Source organism: Antedon bifida, chromosome 10 (assembly GCF_963402885.1).
Source record: "Antedon bifida chromosome 10, ecAntBifi1.1, whole genome shotgun sequence".
Classification (NCBI taxonomy): Eukaryota; Metazoa; Echinodermata; class Crinoidea; order Comatulida; family Antedonidae; genus Antedon; species Antedon bifida.
Genome location: NC_136235.1, coordinates 15,119,618 through 15,130,495, shown reverse-complemented (window position 1 = coordinate 15,130,495; position 10,878 = coordinate 15,119,618). Strand labels below are relative to the sequence as shown.

The following is a 10,878-nucleotide window of genomic DNA, read 5'->3' as shown; positions in this document are numbered from 1 at the left end:
AACCGAGACTCGAACTCGGACCGTCTACTTGATATGCAGTTGCCCTAACCATTAGACCACTGGGGCTTTCATGGTATTGTTCGAACTCGATTGGATAGCGACTCTTTAACATTCTCGGCGTGGTACGGCGGAACAGCACTAGTCCTCAGTTGTACGCACGCGCACCAGAGATCAAATTGATACGCCCTCTTCTTACAGTATTTTTATTCACGAGGCGGGATCTCCGAAGAGATACTTTTATATATATAAACAAATCAGGCAGAGAACATTAATTCTAAACCGCCCGGAGAGATACTGAAATTTAATTAATTAATTTGAAACGATAAAGATGAGGAAATCTGTGAGAATGAGAAAAAGTCGTCCCAACCGAGACTCGAACACGGACCGTCTGCTTGATATGCAGTTGCCCTAACCATTAGACCACTGGGGCTTTCATGGTATTGTTCAAACTCGATTGGATAGCGACTCTTTAACATTCTCGGCGTGGTACGGCGGAACAGCGGAACAGCACTAGTCCTCATTTTTACGCACGCGCAACAGATATCAAATTGATACGCCCTCATCTTTCAGTATTTTTATTCACGAGGCGGGATCTCCGAAGAGATACTTTTATATATATAAACAAATCAGGCAAAGAACATTAATTCTAAACCATCCGGTGATATACTGAAATTTAATTAATTAATTTGAAACGATAATAATAATTTGAAACGATATATATATATATATATATATATATATATATAAACAAATCAGGCAAAGAAAATTAATTCTAAACCGCCCAGTGATATACTGAAATTTAATTAATTAATTTGAAACGATAAAGATGAGAAAATCTGTGAGAATGAGAAAAAGTCGCCCCAACCGAGACTCGAACTCGGACCGCCTGCTTGATATGCAGATGTCCTAACCATTAGACCACTGGGGCTTTCATGGTATTGTTTGAACTCGATTGGATAGCGACTCTTTAACACTCTCGGCGTGGTACGGCGGAACAGCACTAGTCCTCAGTTGTACGCACGCGCACCAGAGATCAAATTGATACGCCCTCATCTTACAGTATTTTTATTCACGAGGCGGGATCTCCGAAGAGATACTTTTATATATATAAACAAATCAGGCAAAGAAAATTAATTCTAAACCGCCCGGTGATATACTGAAATTTAATTAATTAATTTGAAACGATAAAGATGAGGAAATCTGTGAGAATGAGAAAATGTCGCCCCAACCGAGACTCGTACTCGGACCGCCTGCTTGATATGCAGATGTCCTAACCATTAGACCACTGGGGCTTTCATGGTATTGTTTGAACTCGATTGGATAGCGACTCTTTAACACTCTCGGCGTGGTACGGCGGAACAGCACTAGTCCTCAGTTGTACGCACGCGCACCAGAGATCAAATTGATACGCCCTCATCTTACAGTATTTTTATTCACGAGGCGGGATCTCCGAAGAGATACTTTTATATATATATATATCAGTTTCAAACACATCAATATCGGTTGGGATCACAGATTTCCTCATCTTTATCGTTTCAAATTAATTAATTAAATTTCAGTATATCACCGGGCGGTTTCGAATTAATGTTCATTGCCTAATGTGTTTATATATATATATATATATATATATATATATCCGCCGTACCACGCCGAGAATGTTAAAGAGTCGCTATCCAATCGAGTTCAAACAATACCATGAAAGCCCCAGTGGTCTAATGGTTAGGACATCTGCATATCAAGCAGGCGGTCCGAGTACGAGTCTCGGTTGGGGCGACATTTTCTCATTCTCACAGATTTCCTCATCTTTATCGTTTCAAATTAATCAACCTTTTTAAACGTTGTAATTAGGATTTACATCATTATCTTCTTCTTTTTTTATCAACACTTAAAGCTGGCTTGACGTGGTATCTATTCATATCATAAATAGAATAACGAGTATTGGTTGACGATAAGATCAGAAAAAAGGCAAAGACCCGGTTTCTTTTGCAGAGAACAATAAATAATACATATCAGTTTGCAGTTCTAATCAGCTAGACGACAAACATTCTAAACTTTTGAATCACGCAATGTCGTAAATAAACATTATGGCGTTCATCCTTGTTTGCAGTTCTAATCAGCTAGACGACAAACATTCTAAATACATTTGAATCACGCAATGTCGTAATTAAGCATTATGGCGTCCATCCTATATTACTGAAGTTTGATTTGTTGTTACTGTTCCTGATTTCACTCTGTTACAAACAATTACACAAGTAGTACCTGGCAGAAGGTGTAGATTAGTATTACAAGATTTGCAAAGCTGGCAAGAGGGTAGGTGTTGGTGGTGTTTAATTTTATTCTTCTTTTTTTATAAAAAAAATAATAACTAATTAAAGTTGTTTTGTAAATTATGTGCTGGCCCTCTGCGAAAAGAAGATATCTTCCTGTATTATATTATTATATTTTATATGTATAATTTGTAATTTTTTAAAATTTTCATAGGTTTTCATCATAGGAAGCATTTAACTACTCTCAAATGTATAGAAATGAAAGTAACTGTTAACTGGGGCAGCAGTGGAGACATTCAATAACTTTTAATTTGAGGAAAAGGAGATCTCATTTTAAGCAGAAGGGAACATTCTACTATTCTGAAGTTGATGGAACTGACTGTTTTTTTAATTGTGAGTACATTTCTGCAATGTCGTTTAGATTTATGGACAGTTTCAAACACATCAATATAATGAATAATTTTCATATGAATAAAATAATTTCTTAGATTGCCAAGATTAAACAATTAAATTTTAATAAAGATCACTTTTTAAATTAATAATAATTTGATGCTTTTTAATTAGCGCATCAGTCACTAATGAATGAATGAATATTATCAAAAGGGTTTTATATTTGCACATTTAAATATACGTAGCCTAGACTTACATTTTGATGAATTGCAACGTATTCTAAATAACAACAATTTCAATGTTTTTGGCTTAAGCGAAACATTTCTAGATAATACATTTATTGATGAAGATTTTCATGTTGACAATTATATATTACACAGACTAGATAGACGTAAAACTAAAAAAGGTGGAGGTGTAGCACTCTATATAAACCTAAAAACCAACCACAAAAATAGGAATGATCTAATGTGTAATGAACTCGAACTCCTATCTATTGAAATAGTACGTGATAAATGTAAAAATCTAATTGTTCTATTGTGGTATAGCTCTTTTTGAATATTTACAAAATATATTTCAAAAGATTGAACTGGAACACAAAGATATTATGATGATGGGAGATTTAAACTGTGACGTTATGTCTGACAATCCACATTGCTACACAAAGAAACTAATTGAATTAAGTGACAATTTTAATCTAAAACAGATCATTGAAGAACCAACACGTATAGAAAAACATTCCTCTACATTAATAGATGTTATGTATTTCTCAAATGTTTCTAAAATATTAAAGTCTAGAGTTATCCACGTCGGCTTAAGTGTCCACTTAATGCCATTCGCTATAATAGGGAAAGGGGCGAAAAATAATAAAGATTCCAATAAAACAAATAAAATTAATAAACAGGATCATAATTATAAAATGACACGCAACTTTAAAAAATTTAATGAAGACAGTTTTTTAAACGATTTATTAATGGTAAATTGGAATGGTATTACCGTCAGTGGCGACGTAAGTCAGAGTGCCAAACTTCTCGAAACTACACTAACCAAAATTTTAGATAAACATGCTCCTTGGAAAAAACACAGGGTACGTAAAAAAACAGCTCCTTGGCTATCTGATGATGTAATTGAAAAGATGAGAGAAAGAGATAAACTCAAAAGAGAATGTAAACATTCTAAAAATGAATCACTCTGGAAAAATTACAGAAAGTATAGAAATATGTGCAATAAATTAATACGTAAAAGTAAAGCTAATTTTATTCAAGAAAGTATAAAAGAAAATAAAAACGATGTAAAAAAAACATGGGATACCATAAGATATATCATATCGTCAAAAAAGAAAACTCAAACTATTCAAACAATTTGCAATGATAATGGCGATGTCCTCTATAAAGCTAAGGACATCACAAATGAAATTAATACATTTTTCTCAAATATAGGTTCAAATCTTGCATAACAAATACATGAGCCGATAAATGATATAAATTATGATGAAATCGATGCTGTTGCTACAGTAAAGTTAGTACTGTATTGTTATACACCATGCGGTGTTGTGGGCTTAGTCAGCCGTAAAGTTGCTAATTTGCATAACAAATGTGTCCGCTTATAAAAGGCAACGGAGATGCGGAATCTATGTTAGTAAGTTATTGTTTACCAGTTGGACAAGTGTTACAGTGTATAAAGCAGTGTTAACGTAGATAGAAGATTATATCCGGTACAAGCAGTGGTGTTGTTAAGCCAGCTTGCCGGTAAGCAGTCGTATTGTGTTAAGCCAGCTAAAATAAACGGAATATACTTGACGTTCGTACTGTTGATTTGTTGTGTGTCTACTGCGTTTTAGAAACAGCGACAGCAATAAAAGATGCTTTCACCGAAAAAAAATTTGAATTCGAACACATCACATGTGAATTTGTATATAAATACTTAAGTAATCTTTCAAAAAACAAAGCCACTGGTCATGACAACTTACCACCGGGCATTCTAAAACTGTCTGCCCCGATTATATCCCCAACAATTTCAAGAATCATAAATCACTCCTTCACAACATGTAAATTCCCAAATACGTGGAAAATAGCAAAGGTCACGCCAATTTTTAAGAATGGTGAAAAAACTAACCCTAATAATTATCGTCCCATTTCCGTCCTACCTATACTTTCAAAAATAATTGAACGAGTCGTTTTTAATCAACTTTATGCTTTTTTGAATAATAATAATCTGTTATGTATAAATCAATCAGGTTTTCGACCATCATACTCAACATCTACTGCACTTACAAAAATGACGGAAGTCTGGTATAGTGCAATAGACGAGGGTAAGCTGGTCGGAATCTGTTTACTAGATTTTAAAAAGGCCTTTGATACGGTAAACCATAACATATTATTAAGCAAATTGAGACTTTATGGTTTAAGTAAAAATGTTTTAAAATGGTTCGAGAGCTGTCTGTCTGAGCGAAAGCAATTCACAAATGTAAATAATACATTGTCTGATTATACACACATCCAATGTGGAGTGCCTCAGGGGTCAATCGTGGGCCCACTTGCTTTCCTCTTATATATAAATGACCTATCGAAAGTTGCAAACAAATGTAAAATAAGTATGTATGCTGACGATACTATCATTTATTGTTCTTCAAAAAATGAAAATGAAATATACCAAAGTATAAATGAAGAACTTATACAAATCCACGATTGGCTAAAAAATAATAAATTGAGTCTAAATGTCTCTAAATCCGAGTTCATGTTGATCGGATCGACAAACCGATTGGCAACCATCAAAGAAAAAAATAGATCAGTTAATATAGATAATGATGTTGTACCACGCGTTCGATATTGCAAACATCTCGGTATCATAATAGACGAACATTTATCATGAAAAATACATTCGAGGTAAAGCTCTAAATGGATTGGGTATGCTCAGACGATGTAGCTATTATTTTCCACAAAACATATTAAAACATATTTCAAACTCTATTGTAATACCTTACTTGAGCTATTGTAACATAATTTGGGGAAATAGTAGTCAAACTCTAATGAAAAGAGTTCAAACTATTCAAAACAGAACAGCTCGAATCGTGTGTGGTCTAACATGGGACACACCTAGTAGTGAGGCACTAAGACAAATTAATTGGTCAACTTTATTTTATCAAGATAGATATGAATGTTGTATGGTTATATATAAGGTTTTGACAGATAATGCCCCACCTTACCTAAATAATGTATTTACATTCAATGATATAAATTATAATCTAAGGCACAGTGATACACATCTATTCATCCCGAAGCCAAAAACCGATTTTAAAAAACGAAGTCTGTCTTATCGTGGAGCAATTATATGGAATAGTCTCAATGTTGATACCTTTCCAAATTCAGTTAAGTTGTTTAAAACGTATCTGAAAAATGCATTGTAAAACATAATGGTATGGTAATCTACGATGGTGTACATTCAACTTTTAAAATGGCTAAATACCATGTAAAATGTGTGTTTTATCACTATTATTTTAAGGTAAATGAAATCAAAAAGATTTATTATGTATTACAGTAGAATACCCATAAATTATACACTTCGATAAGGGTTCCCGTTTTCACGGGAAGTACCGGTATGGTGTACCCTAAATAGAGGTGTCAGATAAAGGGGATTCTGCTGTAATTTTGAATCAAATGTTGATTAATTTTTTTTTTCGATGAAATAAGACACGTTTCAGACAATTTTAAGCGTTTAAAAAAATTGCCATGAGTGCGCAGATTTTTCCACGCGCACTGCGCGTTAAATATTAATATGCACTCTTTCTGCCCGATTTCTGTTTTACAACCTTTCTTTAATATATCATCATATTTGATTCACTTTTCAACTCGAAATTACGTTATACGAGCACGTCAAAAGTGACAAACTACGCACGTTTAAATTAAAAAAAAATAAATATATTTTTTCAACATTTTTAAACATGTTCAGCAATTTCGGTCAGTTGGTCGGTCGGTTGGTCGGTAAACACAAACTTGAGCACGCGACTGCAGCAATCTATATGGCCTTGTTTCACTACCTGAAGTATTGCAATATAAATTGGGCTTACCTGCACACAATAATATCTCCTCCTACGATAATTGATTTTAATACCTGAAAACCGGTTGAACAGCTCGAGTACAGTATCATAATGTTGAAGACAGGCCGATTTTCTTTAAAAAAAATACTATTTTGATAAATTTAATATACGTTTATACAAATGTATTGATTTGCGATGAATGGAACATTCCAATCTCTCAGACTCCCAGTTTGTAGGTATATTTGTGAGCCCTTGGTTTAACACAAGTAGGTACATTTATGGGCCCTTGGAGAATAAACTTAAAACTGAGATATAGTATTGCAATACTTTGACAATATTGTAAATACGTATTAACCATTTTTGGTCCCCATTTGAATCGAAATTTTCTGAATGAGGTTACTGTTAGATATATAAACACATATACAAAGAACATTTATTACTGTGACTGTGGGTAGGCTCTATGCCTACTGCTGGATATAAATAACAACTTTATTACTGACTGTTGCTTCTCAACGTTTGTATAAATTAATATTTATAAAAAATATAAACGTCGTAGTGGTGTATCGTTACATGTACATTACTATTTCAATCGACTATAACAGGGACAGTTTTAAAAAAGTATTAAATCTTAAATGTTTTACTGTGTTTAGTGGTATATTATTGATAGGCCTATAAAACATTTAAAACAATATTTCGTTACTGAGTGGATAAAGAATATGTTTAAAAATTGTTCTTCCCATCCTCTTCCCTATCCCTCAACTCTAATGTTATATACAAAACACAAATTGGGTTTAGGCCTAATTCCCAGGGTGCTAATTTTTGTTGACTACATTAATCATCGTGTCTATTTATTCGTTTCTGAAAACGACAATGTATTTATAGTCCTGCGGTACGTACATTTGAAATCGCCAGTTTTTTACGCTGAAATTACTGTGTATTCGAGAACCATCTGTGGACACGACCATCTAGTCTAAATAAATTACTAAAAGTACAAAAACATGCAGTACGAACATTATCTTTATCGCCTTCGGTACTCTATTTAAACAATATAAAATACAAGATCTCTATATATGGTCAAGTTGCTTTAACAAAGTATAATTTATTCAACCATAAACTACCATTACCAATAACCAGATGCTATCAGTTTGGAATAGAATCTTTATATAAAATTTAAGGAATATCAGTTCAAATATTAATTACTATCAATATAACATTCGCAATACTTATAATTTGATACTTTTTCTTTTTGGAAATACAGTTGTGGTAAATGGTCCTTGCCAGATTCTCGTGTATAAAAACACCTACAAAATTATTTTACTTTTGCGATTTAAATTTATATCATTGAAAATAAAATATTTAGAGTTGACGAGCATTTCACTTGGCTGTTATGAAAAATTATAAAATTTGTTTTTGTGAGATGATAAAGAGCTCGTTTGACTATAGGTCGTCGGAAAATGTCTGCAGTGCACACTTGGTAGGTCGTCGTCGTCTTCGCGTCGTCGTCATTGTCGTCCACGACGACGACATCGCGCGTTACTTCTGGATTTTTACTTGATTGTATAGGCCTCTTTAGTTGGTTCATACTTTCAGTACTGATTTTAACCACCTGATGTAACCCAGTTTACTAATTAAATTGAGTTAGCTAAATAGTTATTGACAATTAAAACGAATTTAAGTTCAACGATTTACCCCAAATAGGGATGTTTTCCGATCGTGGTATACACTGTTTAATGGATGTCCATCTTGAATAATACGCGCATGCAATAATACGAGGATGCTTTGCATTTACCTATCTCCTTCTACAAGAATTGTTTGTAATAGCTGAAAACTGGTCAAACAGCTCGAGTCACAGCATCATAATTTCTTTAAAAAATACTATTTTAATAGATTTAATATACGTTTATACAAACGTATTGATTGACGATGAATGGAACATTCCAATCTCTTAGTCTCCCAGCACAAGTATAATTAAGTACATTTATGGGCCCTTGAATAAACAAGTCTAATAGTATAACAATATACTGTAATTAGGTGATCATTTAGAATATTAAAAAGTATGCGGTGTTGTTGCCAGTTTTTAATCATCTGGAACGACATACCGATATGAATAGATAAATCTAATCTTGATGAGAAAGCTATTGGAAAAAGCTAAAAACCAAAATTCAAATTATCTACATTATTTACTATTACACTAACCTGAAAGTATTTTTTTAATTGTTAATAGATTTTATCGAATCGAAATGAAATGTACTGTATAAATGAATGGTGAAAGTTTCCATTCAGAATCTGACACATCATCATAGGTAGGTAGGTTAGCTGGCGTGTAATCAGATAAAATATAAAAAAAAACACAAAGAAAGAAAGAAAATAAGAAACTGTAAGACAACCTACAGTACAACTACATCTGCAACTGGCCTCGTTAGCCACAGACGTATTTGAGATGGATCCCATTATAAATATTATGATCGATGGCACTTTTTTAGTGGACCATTCATCAATCACTTTTTTCGGGACTCTTTTAAATCATATTGGATGTTATGGTCAATTTACACAGACGAACGGTGACGTTAAACTGAAAACCGCGTTTGTCCTACGTAGAATATGTATCTATCTGAGCGGAAACCGCCCGTCCATACAGCGTTGTGTCAACGGTTATAATGATTAACATAGATTCTATAATTATGTTGTTTATTACTTTTACTGCTCGTCTGTGTATATTGTCATTTAGGCTTATATCACTGTGCTAAATACTCAGTAAATGTGAGGTCGAAATGTACCTTAGACATACTTTAAAAGCGACAAAGGGAAATTTAAAGATTGCAAAATATTGAACGCCTGTCGATAGTATTATGTCGTTATAACTTTGTAACTTTGATATAATACAAAACAATTTAAAATCAGACTTTGTAAATATACTATAGTGAGCCATTAATATATGTTTCTGTTGCTTAGATGTGTAGTCACGTAGACCAAACTTTTAAAAAATGTATGGGTCCATGAGATTTTAGGATGTACATTATCTATTTCTAATTTTGTTTTGCTATGATTTTAAGTTTTTTAATAAGAGCGTTTGCTAAATAGAATTAAAACAAATATATGTTACGAAACCATGCGCCAATCATTTCGTGTTCATTCAGATTTGCCAACAATTTATCTAACTCGATTTCTTTTTTTAATTTATAAGTGATACAGTACAATTATGTTATTAAATAAGATGGGCAAATCCACAAAACACAAACACAGAGCCAAAACAATTAAGTGAATGAGTGAAAATCTGTGATAATACCATGGCTCTGTGGTCTAGTGGTATGACACTTGCCCTGTAAGCGAGAGGTCGCAGGTTCGAATCCCGCCAGAGACATTTTTTTTTCATACAACTAAACAATACGGAACTTTCGCCAATGAGCTATGCTCGACGCGATGATGAGATCATGTTCCGAATATGAGCACTGTTTCTATAATTTGACAGTATGATTTATATATATACAAGCAGTAACCCGTAGAATAGAAGCGCACTCTGATAAAAGTACTTTGAGAAAATAAAATAAAAACAAGAAATATTTCTTACAAAAAACGCTGCTCACTTATTGACGTAACAGTTTTAAAGATATATTGTCCCTCTGAAAAATATTTTTTATTTCAAATTTGTTTTTGAATGTGTCATTTTATTTTAATTTTATTTTTATTTTATTTTATTTTACCTGAAAATGTAATTTAAAGCAAAAAATACTTAAATTGTCTGTCAGACAATGGTTTTAGAGTTATAAATAAACGTTATATAACATATATATAAAATATAAATTGTATTTGTATAATCTGTATTTAATATCAGTCACTTAGTTTATTTTATTGTTAAGGTCAAGTCTGGGGGTCACTTCATCAGCGTGTGAAGTGCAGTGTGAAGTATCATGGGACTCATAAATACCAGAAATGCTTTGGGATTTGTCGTTCAGACTCTTTTCCCAGACATTTTGTGGGCCCATCAGCTGTTACCTATACATTATAGTCGAGTATACATTTTCGCATTTCTGTCACCCTTAGATAGATAACTTATGCTTACTTCCGGTTTATTGATGAATCATCCTCCTGGGACGTAGCGGGCTAAAGCAGCAGCGTGACAAATTGTATCAAGAATAAAATTCGGAACTACTGTATTTACGGCGGCCATTGATTTTGTTATACATTATC

The 10,878-nt window shown here is 33.1% G+C and overlaps 2 non-coding genes across 2 annotated transcripts; one reads left to right on the top strand and one right to left on the bottom strand.

Moving 5' to 3' along the window:
• Positions 1–856: 856 nt before the first annotated feature.
• Trnad-auc (transfer RNA aspartic acid (anticodon AUC)) lies at positions 857–928 on the bottom strand. The gene has a single exon. It is a non-coding gene; the product is annotated as a tRNA-Asp (tRNA).
• Positions 929–9,979: 9,051 nt separating this feature from the next.
• Positions 9,980–10,051, top strand: Trnat-ugu (transfer RNA threonine (anticodon UGU)). Its single transcript has one exon. It is a non-coding gene; the product is annotated as a tRNA-Thr (tRNA).
• Positions 10,052–10,878: the final 827 nt, after the last annotated feature.